Genomic DNA, 16,704 nt, shown 5'->3' on the forward strand with positions numbered 1-16,704 from the left:
AGCTTGAAATAAAGCAGCAGGTTTTCATTACAGTGAGATGGAACAAACTCCCAGTCATATTAACATCAACAGGAAGAACAGACAACAGTGCACAGAGATCTCACTTCCTGGCATCACTTCTACTGCTTCTTTCCTTTGTCTCTCTGAAGTGAGAACTGCCCCTAGCCTGCTGCCAGACCTCTGAATGCCCACATCACAAACAATCAACCAATCAGAGGTTTGTAGGCAGAAATTAAAAACTAATCCTTTTCGTATCAGGAACGACAATGGCTTACTGCAAATCAAAGATTTTTATAAGGACGGTCTCTTAACTGATTTCACAGAGCTCACAACTGGGTGTAACCTGCCCAGACCCCATATCTACATTTCCTTCAAGTTAGAAGTGCAGGTCATCCACCAATTAGAATATTGGCTCGATCCCTGGCTCCTCAAGCCCACATGCTGAAGCATCCTTGGGCAAGATACTGAACCCCAAATTGCTCCTGATGGCTGTTCCATTGGTGTGTGAGAGTGTGTGAATGGTTACTGAGTAGCAGGTGGCAATTCTTTTACTCTTACCCAAAATTTCAATGAAAAAAAAAACAAAAAAACAAAACATGTCTGTTGACTAACTGCTGTATGGTCTCTGGTTCTCAGAAGTCCAGTTCAGACCAAAGATGCGCGACAAGACGAAACTGCTTTAGAACGTTGTAGAGAAAAGTGTCAGCGGTGTTGACTAGAGATGATGCGCCGTCTCATGGTGGTCACTTCCTGTCAACGTTACAGATCAGAAGCACAGAGAGTCATTGACTAGAGATGATACGCCGTCTCATGGTGGTCACTTCCTGTCAACGTTACAGATCAGAAGCACAGAGAGTTGTTGACTAGAGATGATACGCCGTCTCATGGTGGTCACTTCCTGTCGACGTTACAGATCAGAAGCACAGAGAGTCATTGACTAGAGATGATACGCCGTCTCATGGTGGTCACTTCCTGTCAGCGTTACAGATCAGAAGCACAGAGAGTCATTGACTAGAGATGATACGCCGTCTCATGGTGGTCACTTCCTGTCAACGTTACAGATCAGAAGCACAGAGAGTCGTTGACTAGAGATGATACACCGTCTCATGGCGGTCACTTCCTGTCGACGTTACAGATCAGAAGCACAGAGAGTCGTTGACTAGAGATGATACGCCGTCTCATGGTGGTCACTTCCTGTCAATGTTACAGATCAGAAGCACAGAGAGTTGTTGACTAGAGATGATACGCCGTCTCATGGCGGTCACTTCCTGTCGACGTTACAGATCAGAAGCACAGAGAGTTGTTGACTAGAGATGATACGCCGTCTCATAGTGGTCACTTCCTGTCAACGTTACAGATCAGAAGCACAGAGAGTTGTTGACTAGAGATGATACGCCGTCTCATAGTGGTCACTTCCTGTCAACGTTACAGATCAGAAGCACAGAGAGTTGTTGACTAGAGATGATACACCGTCTCATGGTGGTCACTTCCTGTCAACGTTACAGAGAGTTGTTGACTAGAGATGATACACCGTCTCATGGTGGTCACTTCCTGTCAGCGTGACAGATCAGAAGTACAAAGAGTTGTTGACTAGAGATGATATTATCTACGATCTATCTCGCATCTGCATTGTTGTGAACTGGCAGGTTTTTAGAAGTCACGAATCTTTGGTCTGAACTGGGCTTAGGGAAACAAAGAAAAAACAATTTTCAACCAGCTGTGTGTCACCGCAGTGTGTGCAGATGGATGGTGTTTGGCTTCCCTTCGTGTCCAGCTCGGAGCAGATGAGCGGGGGTCTGCCGAACCAGTTAGTTGGTGGGCGTTTCTCTGATTCTTTCTGTTTGATGTCTGTTTTGATGGATGACGTTTTACTGGGAGCTTTCTGTACAAAATCAGAATAAAATCAAGAAATCAACAACAGCACAGTTCTCTTCCTGTATGCTCCTCCTGGAGCCGATTGTTTAAGTATTTTTGTCCAGTATATGTCTCATGTTCCACAACCCGGAGAAGACAAGTTTGTCCTCCGTGCTGCAGAAAGTACAACTGCGTTAAAGGACAGATTAAATAAGGGAGATCAAAGTCAACGTGAACCAAACAGACGCTTCAGTAAAATGTTAAACACCACTGATGTCTTGATTTTGATGTGAATTTCCAGTTAGACTTTTAACTAATGTGACCAATACGACTTTCAAAGTGCAAATGTTTTCAGATTGGATATTAACAAAACTTGCCCTAAAAGCTTCGGGGCAGTTACACAATTTTTTGTCTACTTAACAGAATATTAAACAAAAACTTTGTGTTGGTAGCTAAGGCACACTTCAGGTGTGTAGTGATGTGCGAGTTGACACCCGTATCACACAACAAAGGCTCCGTAAGAAGCAATCAAAGCACAGCTGTGGAAAAAATACAGCTTTTGTGAACCAGAAAGTAATTTTGTTTCTGTTAAGAGTTTTACTGTCATAAGCATTCAAAGGTCAATAAAACAGCACGGTGTGTTTTTGTAAAGTGTGAATATGTGATTCCTTAAGTTTTGCACACAATACTGATCAAATTCTGAAGAGAACAAAACATGGCTCCAGGGTCTTATTGTGGCTCCACTGACCTGCAATAACAATTCCTGAGGCAATTTTATCTCTAATTTCATTTCATCTTATTTACTTTAAAAGTTCATGTTCCAGTTCAAGTTCAGTTTTTTGTCTAATTCTTGTTTAATTTCAGTTGAAAAGCAGTTTCTTAACCAAGAGTTTGTATTTGTATGACATCTCAGTGGGAATGTTTTGCTAAATCTTTACAACTGACAATTAAAACACCTTTGTCCCCAAACTGTACTCAATTGTTGCCTTGAAGTCAAAATTCTGCCCCTTGTTTTTTGTTATAATGATTGTCTCTTAACTAATTACCTCAAATGAGTACTTTATTACAAGTGTGCATTTCTTTCCCTCTTGGAACTTTATTTCACAACATATTGTGTAGTCATTTTAATGACTTATTGTGGAGTGTGAAATACTATCTAGGACTTCAATTAATTATTTTCTTCATTTATTTGAAAGACATCATGTGCATACAGTTTGAAAATGGCGATAAAAGCCCATCATAAATTCCTGAAACTTAACAGAAGGTAGCAATATGCAATGAAGGCGTCAGTTTGCATCAAATAAACTGCTTGTTGGCAGAAGTGCGTCATCTGTCCACAACTCCAATGTTGGAAATTTGCTGTGTCAAACAACTTTTGTGACTTCCTGTGAAACAGACAACGGGACTGTGTGTGTGTGTGTGTGTGTGTGTGTGTGTGTGTGTGTGTGTACAGCAGGGTTTGAACTTCTCTCTAGTCTTTTCTTTCTTCGCATAACTACTTCTGTCATTTTTCTTGAGAGCAACTGAGTGCATCGCTGTGAATGTCTTTAAAGAGAGTCTAAGCATCATTATCTACATTCGATTCATCAGTTCTTCCCCCTCTCTATGATGGCCAGCTTTTCACCTCGCCTCTTCCACAGCTATAGACACTTCTGCCTTCATATATCGGATAACATAATGTACAGACTACTTTGTTTCAAGTATTCTTGGCCTTCAAAAGCACAGCTACTAATGCCAGGAAATATCTGAAGTGCTCAAATCCAGCAGTAATTTCACAATAAAATTTTAAATAATTTTGAGGGAACAGAAATCAAGATTATAAAACATGTACATTTAGCACAGTCAATAATGTGAGGCACTGATTTATCAAAAACAGTTTCCCTGCTGACACCTACCAGACTGTGCACATGTTTCGAGTGTGTTTTTGTTCAGGGTAACACTCCATCAACACAGGGAACAAATGTTCAGCTTCACCTGCTGCTTCCTGGGTGAAGAGAAGAAGAAGAAGAAGAAAAAAAAAGACTTTCCCCGTGCTGGGAGTAACAAGAAGCTTCTGGAGCTGTTAGACCGGAGGAAACATTAACTGCTGTGGAAGCAGCGGTTTGTTGGGCTGGGAGAGGCCAGAGGCAGGAGAAGTGGGTAAAGCCCTGTTCATTCACACTCCCTGTTGTCAGGGGAGATTACAACTGTAATGCTTATTGTAATTGCTTTGACATCTTTCACACCCGTTTTCTCTGAGCCGGCATGCGTCTTTCGCCCCCGGGGGGGTTGTTGTTCTGCTACAGCGCTGCTGAGCATGGCACGTCAGGTCCCCCGTGGAAACACAAGGAAATGGAGCCTCAAGAAACCGAGAAACCTTTTGGCTTCACTTAAAGGCAAAAGGCAGGTTGGAGACTGATTATGAATTTGGGATTGTAACCTTTTGCTTATCAAAGACAACACAAAAGAAACACACACTGTCACATGCTAATGTTGGAGGGAAAAAAAAGAAAAGAAAAAGAACTGGATCTCGACAACATCGCCTGATGTCAACTCGAGAGGATCAAGTGCCTGAATTTCAGTGTAGGGTTTGACAAGCAAAGAGGCAGCTGTGGGAAAAACGTACCAGCTCTTGCACTCGACGCCGTTTCAACACGACAGAAGTCACATCTTGTGATTCTTAAGTCTCGTCTTTGGTACACAGCAGGTGCAAACAAACACAAACTGTTGTCTGTCTGCGAGGGGTATGCCTGACATACATTTTGTCATCTGGCAATGCCTGTGATGGTCCATGCAGATGGTGCATCTGTGAAAACGTCCACCCACACAGACACTCAGCTGAATTAATAAGTTGATTCACAGAGTATTTGACTGACAGAAAATGAACGTGCAACTATTTTGATGATCAATTAAGTCATTTTTCAAGTAAAAGCAACAACTGTTCCCTGGCTGCAGATTCTCTGAAGTGAGAATGTGTGTTTCAGTAGTCCTGGGAACAAGAAACAGAAGATAGAAGAACCTCTCTGATCATTGAAAGTCAAATGTTTTCTGATAAAAAACGTCCCAGCAGCTGTTACAGAGGCCTCGAACAGCAAGTGACAGACTGAGATCAGTCAAAGACGCTCAGCTGTAATTCAGACAGACCGCTCGAATAGAAAACCTGCAGATACGAGAGGTTAAAGTGGGGTCACATGGCTGCAAGGGGATCTGGAGTGTGTGTGGGAGAAGGAGGGGGTGGTGTGATTATGTTCAACCACAGAGAGGAGGGGCCAGGTCCAGTGACTGACAGGCCTGTCAGAATCCCCATAATCCTTTGGAGTGAGAGTTGGGCAGATTGAGGACGATCGTCCAATGACAATCTGAATTGTTGACGAGAATGAACCAAGTGTGTGTGTCAACGTGTGTGTTACAGGATGTGTCACGCTGTCTCTGATCTGTTCGAGCAGATACTTTCAGATCATATTCACACTGATGCACACAGATTTCAAAACTGTGTTTCAATGTTGGGAGTTTTCTGTCCACACTCGCGTTTTTCAGCCATCTTCGGAGAGTTTTCCATCCATGCTGAAAAGCCAAACAAGATGTCTACAGTTGGATGTTGACGATGCTACATCAACATCAGTGGTTAGTGCAGATAATCTGAGAGACTGGTGTTATCTTGTCATGTATTTAGTCTCTTTGACTTCTTCAGGTCCGCTCGAAACTCCTTCTACTTCTTGAGTCCTTGAATCCTGAGCCTTGAAGTTCTGCAGTCCTTTCCACTGAACACCTGTCTGCTGCTTTCGTCCCCTGAACCAAACAAGCGTGAAAAGTATCCTCTATCACCACACTGCACCTTGCATTACTACCACAACAAGCCCACGTGACATACCGGCCACAACTCCAAGCAAGCCTTTGAAATGGAGGCTTTAAACATGACCCCCTCTGATTCTATCCTCGTAGATGTGTAAAGAGAACTGGATACAGTGTTTGAGGCGAGACCCCGTCCATTCGTACAAAAATCTTAAAGACTTCCAAAATGTTATTGGAAAAAATGGATCTAATCGGGATGTGAAATGAGTCATTTAATGGGGGGGTGTGACGCTCAAGAAATGCATCCCCTATTTTACAGATGTCACCTTCCCAATGTAGGTCAATGGGAAAAAGTCTTTTTGGGCACAATGACGTTACATGATGGACCCAGAAGTTGTCGTATAAAGAGCGACAAAGCCCATGTGAGGAGGAGGTCAGGGTGGAGAGACAGGTCAAAAAACACAGGACTTTGACCAGTGTTTGTGTCCCATGCGTTACCAAAAACACAACGATGTAATACTGCATGTCACATTATGTTAGTAACAAATGTACTTATTTCAACATTATCTTTTTTTTTAAACCGAACTAAACTAAAGCTAAAGCTAATGCTAACCAGGTAGTGTTTGTGCAACTGTGAACGTTAACAGTTACACACAACCTACGCTGTCGTGTAGGTATGACGCTGGAAAAGACCCTATTTTAAGAAACGCTCCTGTGGGTCGTATTACAAATAAAAACAAATGACTTATGTCGTGCTGCAGGAATATGGAGCGGTTTACAGAGGTGTCCCCGATTACAGTATATCTAGAGCTCCTTTCCCACCATAAAGGGGCCATTAAACATCCCAAGGGTTTGTTTTGGTCAGTGCATGAGGACCCCAGCATCAGATCACCTGCTGTGCCCACATGACATGTTACTGTGCTGGTTTATGGAATGAAAAAAAAAAGAAAAAAAGAGGGGACAAAGTCATGAGTTAACGTGACATAAACATATGTGGCTGCTGCTTGTCTGGCGGCGGTGGTGCAGAGACTGTCATCAGGTTATTTTACACCCAAAAATAACCTTCATGGTTGGCCTGTGGTTTCCTCCACACACCTGTCAACCTACAGGTGTGCAAATGTTTTATTTTTTGAATCACACAGATTTAACCAGCTAACTTTAGAAAATCAGTATTTTGATCACTTTAAGAAACATACCAAGCTGTGAATCAAACTTTTAGAGTTTTAAAGGCATTCGTACTGTGGTGAGTTTTATTTGATCCACAGTGCCACAACTGGGTGGCAGACTCTGGGCCAGCTGTGGGCCGTACCCGGCACAGACAATACCCACAGTGAGGTTAACTCTAGAGAAGACATGCGGTTAATCAATGTCTGTTGGTGAGTCTGTGCCTGTTAGGAATGATAGGGTCTGATTATTAATGATGTCTGAGGGCCTAAAACAGGGTATCTGCAGGTTTCAGTAAGTTAAATTTAAGACTTTTTAAGACCTTTTTAATGCCACCTTGAATGGAATGGAATGGAAAAAAATACAAATATAAGCGATGGTTGGGGGATCCCGCTGTACTATAACCAGTGCTTAATTTGTAAAATTAGAAGTGGGAGAACACTTTTTTAAGCAGCACCAGAGCTGCTTCACTGCGCAACTCCTAATGGAATGGTTGTGACATCTAGTGTTGTCACGGTACCAAAATTGGGACCCACGGTACGATACCAGTGAAAGTATCATGGTTCTGAGTAGTATCACGATACCACAGCAAAAGTGAGGCAGATGTGCCTTTTGCCATTTATAAAAAGATAAATCACTTTTCTATAATACATCAATGATATTTCAATGGAATAAATTACTTATTGACTTATTCATACTTCAAAAACAGCATCAATAAGTGATTAACATAGGGGGGATCAAAATAAAATAAATAAATGAAATAAAAATCAACCAGCCACCCTCCTCCCCTGACAAGTAAAGAACAGTCCCTTCAGTGCGGTGAGGTTTGTGGGCCGTTACCTGCCACAAAGAGAGAAATGTGAACAGCAGTCATGACGCCAACAAAAGAGGAAATTAGGCTACTGGACCTGGGCCGCCGTAGGCTATTTGACCACCGTATTCCTGTCTGTGACCCCCGTTCAACCCACAACTGGCAGGATTCACCTTTCGTTTCTGCTGCTGACTGAAATCTGTACTCACACAGCGTGCTGAATGATTAATTTTGCGGGCACAAAAGTATTTTTAGTCGCAAATGCGAGTAAAATGCTCGCACGTAGAGCTCTGTGGAAAACAAACCACTGCCGACAAGTAAAAAGTCATAAATAATAACTTTCACTGCTCGAAGATACTCACGTCTGGAAAACAAACCACTACAGCAGCATATTGAGTGCCAGGTGGCCAGCGCGCGCCGTTAAGCCCTTTTCACACAGAGCGCGCAAAGCGCAGACCTCCGCCGACGAACCCATTCATTGTGTATGTGCTACCGCCAGCGCGCGCCGTTATTGGACGGCGCATGGATACTCACAGAAAGTGCCGCGAGAATAAAAAAAAGAAAAGAAATAAAGTCAGATTAAATATTCCTTCTGCAACAATTTTAAGATCTTTGAGTACTGAATTTAAGACATTTTCAGGCCGTACTTTTAGATACATGAATTTAAGACTTTTTAAGACTTTTCAGGGATCCGCAGGTACCCTGCTAAAAGGTGACACAAGAAGGAAGATCTCAAATCACCACGACTTTTAAATGAAAATTGTAGAATCAGTGAATCCATGTTTTAAACTGTTTCAAATGTCCTTTTATATTGACTTGCCTTGTTTGTCTGTTTTATGTCCTTTATTATGTCTGCTGCATTTCTTTTATGAAAGGTGGTACATAAATAAAGTTTATTAATTATTATTACAATCATTTTACAGTAATGTGTGTTTTTGCCAATGCAGGGTGCAACATGTGACATCACACCTAATATCTGACCTTCTGAGGCAGGAATTATGACATTTAACTCTGACTTGAAAAGTAAGAAATACAACGTAAAGTCTATGTCCTTCTGGTGTGGGGCTGTTTTTCTTTTCAAGGTCACTCCAACCTCGTCACATATTGATGTTTTTGTCATGGACTTTTCACAGCCACATACGACGTGCAAGATACCCTGGGTGTGTTGGTTGTTACCCAAGTTCAGCCTATTACATGCATTGTCTTCTTTTGAAATACACTTCTGTTTTCACAGGAAATTTAACCATTACATACAGTCTCTTTCAAAGTAAAAGCACTACGTTGGTAAAACAAGAATGAACATTTTTCTCCCTCAACAACAAACACACATGGTTGGGTTTAAGAAAAAAAGAACAGGGTTTGGCTTTAGAATCTTATGGGACGTGAACGCCGCTCTCTCGTGTGAAAGTTGCCGTTTGTTGGACCCATCCACCACCCCTCCAGCCCGCCCCAGTCGGACTTTTGCCACCTTAACTTTCAACCTTGTCCTGCTGCGGTTCCCCTGGGCACCGTTGAACTATAACTGCAATCGCAGCATACCGACATTAAAGGACGCCTTCTTATGTTTGTTTCTGCCGCTGCAAGTCACTGCCCAAGCGCTGGATTTCAACGACTTTGGAGTGAGACCAGGTTTGGCTTGAGCCCCTTAGTTCCATTGAATGGAAATCATAATGCCACAGCATACAATGATATTTGTAGACCATAGTGTACTCAAGATGTTCAAGGAGGACGAAGGACCAAAACAGTGAGTAAGACCAACTTTTAAAGGTGTATCTGCACGAGGGTGGAGAGGGTCAAAGTGAGAGAAAAATCTGTACTACAACATTCAAGACTGTGTGTGTGTGTGTGTGTGTGTGTGTCACTGGCAACATATTATTGCTCCTGTTGTCACTTGAGACATCAATTTCCCCCCTTCCACCCCCTTAAGGCTTAGTCTCAATCATTTACCTCTCTTTTCTCTCCTTCTGACGAGGTGACAAAGCAGCATGACAGATCGGAGACGCCGGCACAGTTCCAGCCAGTGAGATTAAGACTTTAACACGAGAGGGAAGAAAGGCAGACAGAAAAAAACCCACACATACAAGCAGCTCAGCGCTCTTGTCACACTCTGCCCTCTCTGCCTGTTTTGTCTCCTCCACTGTTTCTTCACTTGTAGCCAAACACCAGTAATCCCCTCCGCGCCGGGATAATGGCCGCCTGGTTGCTCGTCAACATTTGACAACAAAAAAATTGAGAGTGTAAAATTAGGCGGTGTTCGAAAACAGACGGGGGGGTGGGGGGGTAGAGGACTGAAGTGGGGGGGTGGGAGGCCTGTTGATAATGAGCAGTTAGTGTGGGAGGAGGAGGAGGAGGGGGAGGAAGGCGGTGAAATGCCAGGTAATTACACACCACTACCGGCCTCGTTTCCTGCCCTGGATTCATTTCATTTCTACCAGGTGCACATTGTGTGTGTACAAATATGTGTGTTTGCACGTTACAACAAAAAGTCCCTCTGTTATTCAGATTAACTTTATGATGCTAACGTACAGGAGAGGAAACATTAAGTCACTGTGCCTCCACTGTCAGTGTCTGACTGTTGACACAGCAATAAACACTTCAGCTATAACTAATGGTGGATGTCATAAACTGACGTCTCCATCAGTGGTCGTACTGCGTCTTTTATCTGACCTATGACCTAAAAACCTTCTAATACATTGAATCTATAATCAAACCAAATTAAGAAAAGCAGCGTATTTGAGAAGCAGGGGCCTGATAATGTTTTTTAAATGTTTGGATGACTGAATAAAAGATTATGCACATGTGAATTTTTGGCTGAGCGATGAATCATTTCAAATCTGCAAAAACATCCCGCACGCAGGGTTTTATTTTGTGAATTTATATGTAAAAACGTGAAATTTATTTTCCACACGTGGAACTTGTTTTATACGTCACCTAAGTTAAAATTAAATTTGTTCACATGTGAGCTATATTTTAAATGTGATATGTTTATTGTCAGTTTATAACGCTGCCGGACGGCAGTAACCAGTAACGATGTAATATAAGGAGCTGGAAAGTCCCTGTAGGACTGGTGTGTCAGGGGAGGTGGATGGGTCCCACAAGCCACAGACTTCACCCCGTGTCACCCTGTGTGAACACTGAGCCTACCCATGATGCTTTTTGTAAAGCTGACCACGTGCTTCTGTTGCACAGGGGGATAAACTTGAATGTGAGGTGTTGTACCGACATTCTAAGTTTATTTTGAAAAAGACTGGATGCGTTCAACAGGCAGAAACTGTGCATTTCCTGTGAAAACGGACATGATTTTATTTTGAAAAGATACAATGCATGTAAAAGGCGTAAATTGACATGGTGTCCCTGTATGTCAACAAAAGACCCAGGAGGATACTAGGGCTGTACCCGACTCAGAATTATGTGAGTCAAATCAGATTTAGCTGCTCAATATGAATAATTGCAGATTCGTTTTTTCCATATAAAGTTTTGAAGTTTGACCAAGCTCAGCGGGACACTCAGTGTGACAGTCACATTCACGTTATATAGTAAACAATGGTGAACAAGCTAACGGCGCCAATGTCAGATCAGAAATGTGTAACAACAAATTTTGCTGACACTAGACATCAAACAAAAGCCACAGCCTGTGTCGTACGAAGTTGCTGTGAGCTGTACATTCACCACTTTCTAAGCAGAAGAGAGAAGATGTTATCTCAGAGCCTTAAAGTCCATTCTCACTGAGGACGAATATCTGTGCGGATTATTCTCCAGGAAAAAAATATAAAAGCTGATTTCATGGGTTCTTATGGAAGTTTGCACACCGGGGAGGAACTTTCGTGCGGTGAAAAAAGTTTCCGCCCAGACTTTGACCCCCGCGGAATTCGCCGGCGGAACTACACAGCGTGGCCAATGAAATTGTTTGTTTAAAGTGACGTCACGCAGACCCGGGAGAGTCCGAAATCCAGTCAGGCAGGACAGTATGAGAGAAAGGTTGATAATCCTCGTTTCACAGCACCCCGTCCTTTTTGATAACAGACGGGATGATTTTATGAACAATGAATTAAAGGACAACGTCTGGCAGTCCACTGTCCAGCTTGGTGGCTGCAGTGAGAGTGGTAAGTGCTAAAGAAAGTTGATGTTGATGCTTGTTAAATGTTAGCTTGCTAGCTCGCTGCTGCTGCTACTCTCGTCCACGTTCACCCACACCCGTTCACACAGCGCTGACTTGGAACACAACAACAACGCGAAATTCCGCACCGCGTCCATACCGCGCCTGTGTGCATGGGTTAAACGTGGAAAAGTGCTACACAAATATTCCGCAAATCCGTCCCACATTTCCGCATCGCGGCAGTGAGAATGAACCTCTATGGTGGAAAGTTCCTCCTCCTCTGTGCCCCTGTATCTTGTCTGCACCAAAGAGTATCGTGAAAGTCAAGAGCGCTCACTTCAAAGGTTTTATTTGCTGATTTTAGCTCTGCTTTTAACAAAATGCAGCCTCATATTTTAATTGAAAGGCTATCCTCTCATTTTATGCTACTGGATCAGATTTTATTGATGATTTTAAACTTTTTAACAAACAGACTGCAGCAGGTCTTTGTGAATGGACGCATGTCCTCTGTTATATAGTCAAACGCAGGCTCTCCCCAGGGCTGTGTCCTTTCTCCCCTGCTTTTTATTCTTTACACAGACAGCTGCAGATCCTCTCAAGAAAACAGCTGTCTTGTCAAGTTTTCAGATGACACAGTCTTACTGTCTCTTCTTCAGGGCCACCAATCAAATCACGGTTGTGCCCTCCCTGAATTTGTCAGTTGGTGTGATGATAGCTTCCTCGACTTAAATGTGTCAAAAACCAAAGAAATGATCATAGATTTCAGGAAATCCAGTGTCAACCCCAAACCAAGCACTACCATGGTGAAGAGGTACATTTATTACATACGTACAAATACTTGGGCACTGTGTTTGACTCACAACTAAAATTCAGTGAAAACACTGACAGCAATGTGAAGCGAGCAAACCAAAGGATCCATCTGCTGAGGAAACTCAACTCTTTCGGTATCAGCAGAAATATCTTGTGTACCTTTTATCAAACTTTTATCAAGAGCCTTTTAACATTTTCTTTTATATGCTGGTTTGGTGGTCTATCTGTGAAAGACAAGAAGTGTCTGAATGACATCATCAGAGTGTGCTGTAAAATTACTGAAGTCCAGCTTAAGGACCTCTGCTCTCTGGAAAACACGGGTGGTGCAGAAAGCAGACAGGATATTATCCCACCCTGATCATGCTCTGGCCAGTGAGTTTGTAATCATGCCCTCAGGTCGGCGGTATTATGTGCCAGTGCGGAAAACAAACCACTATGCAAACTCTTTTATCCCGTCTGCCATAAGGCTGCTAAATGCACATTTGCAGAATGAACTGTGATTTGTTTTATTGTGAATTATTGTGAACTGTGAATTATTTTGCATCCTGCTCTACTGTGCTGTCACTGGTTGTGGTTGTTGCTGTTGTTGTTGCTGATGTGATGCTTGATTGTGGATGTTGGCTGATTGTTGCATTGTGTTTTTGTTGCTATAGACAGGCTATAGACTGTAGAAATGAATTGCCCTTTTGGGACTAATAAAGTATTCTGAATCTGAATCTGAATAAATCTGGGGACAAAACCTCCCCAGAGGTACTGTACAGCACACTGACTAGCACAAAAAAAAAAAAAAAAAGAAGACTGCTTCACTTGAAGCAACTTTGGTCGACTGAGGAGTCTCCAACTGATGATTTGAATCTCTGACTTTCAGGGGCCAGTCCTGCAGAATACCTTGTGTGTCATATGTAGATGTGAGAGTCCACTGACAAACATACTTAATATATTATATTCCAATTCTGTCAATATGTCCCATAAATCCTACACACTGGACCTTTAAAGATGGTGACGAGCCAGTGATGACGATCACTCTCCCGATGTCTGTGTTCCTGCTTTGCCAGCGTTGCATATGTTTGATACGAGCATCTCTGGTGTCTTGGCTGTGCAGACATGAACACGTGTGAGTCAGTGTGATACACACACACACACACACACACACACACTGAAGGATTCCAACTCTTCACAGTGTCATAATATTATAGCACCACACTACAAGTAAAGGTCATGTACTGAACATCTGCGTCAAGTTAAAGGAAAGGAAATATCACAGTGACATTAAATGTTTGATTCAGGTTTGACAGAGAAGACACCTGGGCACCAGGTGAGAGAAAAAAAAGCAACTAGAATAAGGGAGGCACTAATCCATCGGCCACACATAGGTACTGGCCGATATTTGCCTTGTTGATTGTCACTGGCCTGTTAGCGATAAGATGATGTTGTTCCGTTGTGTCACACTGATTTTGCGCAGGCTCCAGACTAACAGCCACAAACTTAAATCAATGAGCAGGTACAAGAAGAATACAAAGACTGTTTGGCAACTGGGCTCTGTGATCTCGCTGCTGTGTGATGAAGTGGCTATGTCGCAGCAGCTGCCATCCTGTAGTGTCGGGGACAACAGAAAAAGTGTTTGGGATGAACAGAAATCTTCCCTGGGACACCTTCAGTAAACTCACTATGCAGGCATCAGGGAACACACCCTATTCTTTCCCTGATGATGCTACATTGTGAACAATGAATCTGTGTTAAAATTGGCAGGAGGAGCGCTAGCTAACGTTAGCTGTTAGCAGCTAGCGGCCACAGTCAACAGTTTCAAAGGCTGCTTTGAGTTACATTATGTTGCGTTCAAGCTCTCGTAAAAATGAGGATTAGGCTGAAGTTGACTGCTATCATGATGTGTTCAGGTGTAATCTTCTAATATTCAGTTGTTGGTGAGGAACTTGAATAAATCCAGCTGTTTGAAGGAGCAGCATATAACAGGTATTAGAGTGAATTATGATGAATTATAAAGACTTCTGAAGCTGCTTTTTTAGGATGTTTTTCATATGAAAGGTTGTTTTATACATTTGTATGACTGAACTTGTGCTCATTCAAAAGTTGTATAATGAAGGACTGAATGATTTCAACACATTTCAGTCAGAATTTCACAATCAGTGCATCCCTAATTAAAATGTTACAAGAAATTTCATCAGATGCACTATTATACACTATAACTGATGTTATGATCAATCAAACTAAAGAAATGAGAATCTTTAGGAAATATCACATCATACGGGTGATTAAGAAAGTGTTTCCATAAACCAGATCATAGTAATAACAGCTACAGCTACAACAGTTACTGTCAAGAATAGTAATCACTGGATCAAAAACATGGTTAACAATTAAAGCTGTCGACACCAGATCTAATCTGAGACACTGTTGACACCTCTCAGTCTCCATGGAGGTGATGGGCTTCAAAGCAGAACTGAATAATTCAGACTGTTCACTATCGCTAATCATTAGCCGTCAGTATCAAGTGTTATCAAGCTACACTGTGCAGAGCTGGAAAACTATGTGCATGTTAGCAAACGCTTATTTGTTTATCGACTCATCGCTTTGTTTGTCTTTCTAAACACCAAAATAATGCAATGCACTCAATTAGTCCATTTGTTCACTTTGTAAATAACAAAACAGAGAGTGGTGATGGCAGACCATCTTTGGCTGAGCGTACAGACACCAGCTTGTGATGCACGTTCACCCACAGCCAACACTTTCATGCTAGAGTTTGGCTAACGCACAATATGAATGCTAATTGAGAGAAGCTGATACAATCTGCAAGTGATGATGAATAATGAGGAGCCTGCAGCAGCATCCTGGTCTTGATCCTCCCGGGCACAGAGAGGCTGGAGTGATGGGACGTGCGCGGCCCAGTTCAGACCAAAGATTCACAACCAAACTGTTCCAGAATGTTGCAGAGAAAAGTTGCAGCAATGTGAACTTGCAGGTTTGCGCTCGACTCAAGCCGACTGATGGTGTCACCTGACACTCAGCTGGTCAAATTGCTGGCGGCTGGTTTTAAAGCATGTCACCTGTTTCAACAGCCAATCAGCTTGTAGTCAAGTTAAAATGACCACAGAGAGCGTGCTGGCTTGCTGCAGCAGGTGCTCCGTCCCCACCGAGCCCTCTGTTTCTGTCCTCACGGTGTGCCGGTGTCAGGCGGTGGGTCGCTGCTGCTGCTGCTGGCTGTATGTGCTTATGCCCCGCCCACACACACACATTCTCATTGACTGATGAATTGGCGCTGATTATTTATATTATTGTGGCGTATTGATTATGAATACAGTCCATCTGATGCTGGTTTTGTTTCATCACTGTAGCCAGTATCTCACTATCACTATCCTCATTCAGATTTTAAGAAGCTACAAATTATATTCAGCCACAAAATAAGTCTGAAAAGCTGCAAATCAGAACGAAGCACAGAGAGTTGTTGACTAGAGATGATACACCGTCTCATCGTGGTCACTTCCTGTCAGCGTTACAGATCAGAAGCACAGAGAGTTGTTGACTAGAGATGATACGCCGTCTCATGGCGGTCACTTCCTGTCAACGTTACAGATCAGAAGCACAGAGAGTTGTTGACTAGAGATGATACACCGTCTCATGGCGGTCACTTCCTGTCAACGTTACAGATCAGAAGCACAGAGAGTTGTTGACTAGAGATGATACACCGTCTCATGGCGGTCACTTCCTGTCAACGTTACAGATCAGAAGCACAGAGAGTTGTTGACTAGAGATGATACGCTGTTTCATGGTGGTCACTTCCTGTCAGCGTTACAAGTTGCAAGAAAGACACAACGTTTTGTCTTGGTTGAATAACTTCTCTAAATCACTCTAAAAGTTCAAACTGAGAGATGTCAAAGTTTCTAAAAAGCTGCCAGCTGACCAAAAAAAAAAAAAAAAAAAAAGCCCCAAAAATCTCATGTTGAATGTAAAATATAAAAGTGCATGTCCTGTTAACAGCTGTCGGATAAACGTAAAGATGTCATAAAAAATAATTCCCTCTGAAACAAAAAATGTTAACACTTGGGGGCAAAAGCTTCAAGTTTTCGTGACAAGGTGCGGTGGGGCGGAGCTGTCTGGCGAGACAGCTCAGAGGCTCCGCCCCTCTGCTCTTCATCCCACCTGGACAAGAGGCTTACCTGCGTCAGGTTCCCTCCACACAAAAGAC

The 16,704-nt window shown here is 42.7% G+C and overlaps 1 protein-coding gene across 6 annotated transcripts in view; it reads right to left on the reverse strand.

Annotated features, from left to right (window-relative positions):
• The window catches only part of cadps2 (Ca++-dependent secretion activator 2), a 348,398-nt gene that overhangs the window by 18,881 nt on the left and 312,813 nt on the right, over positions 1 to 16,704 (reverse strand). The window lies entirely within an intron of this gene.

Source organism: Epinephelus lanceolatus, chromosome 5, assembly GCF_041903045.1.
Source record: "Epinephelus lanceolatus isolate andai-2023 chromosome 5, ASM4190304v1, whole genome shotgun sequence".
NCBI classification, from domain to species: domain Eukaryota; kingdom Metazoa; phylum Chordata; class Actinopteri; order Perciformes; family Serranidae; genus Epinephelus; species Epinephelus lanceolatus.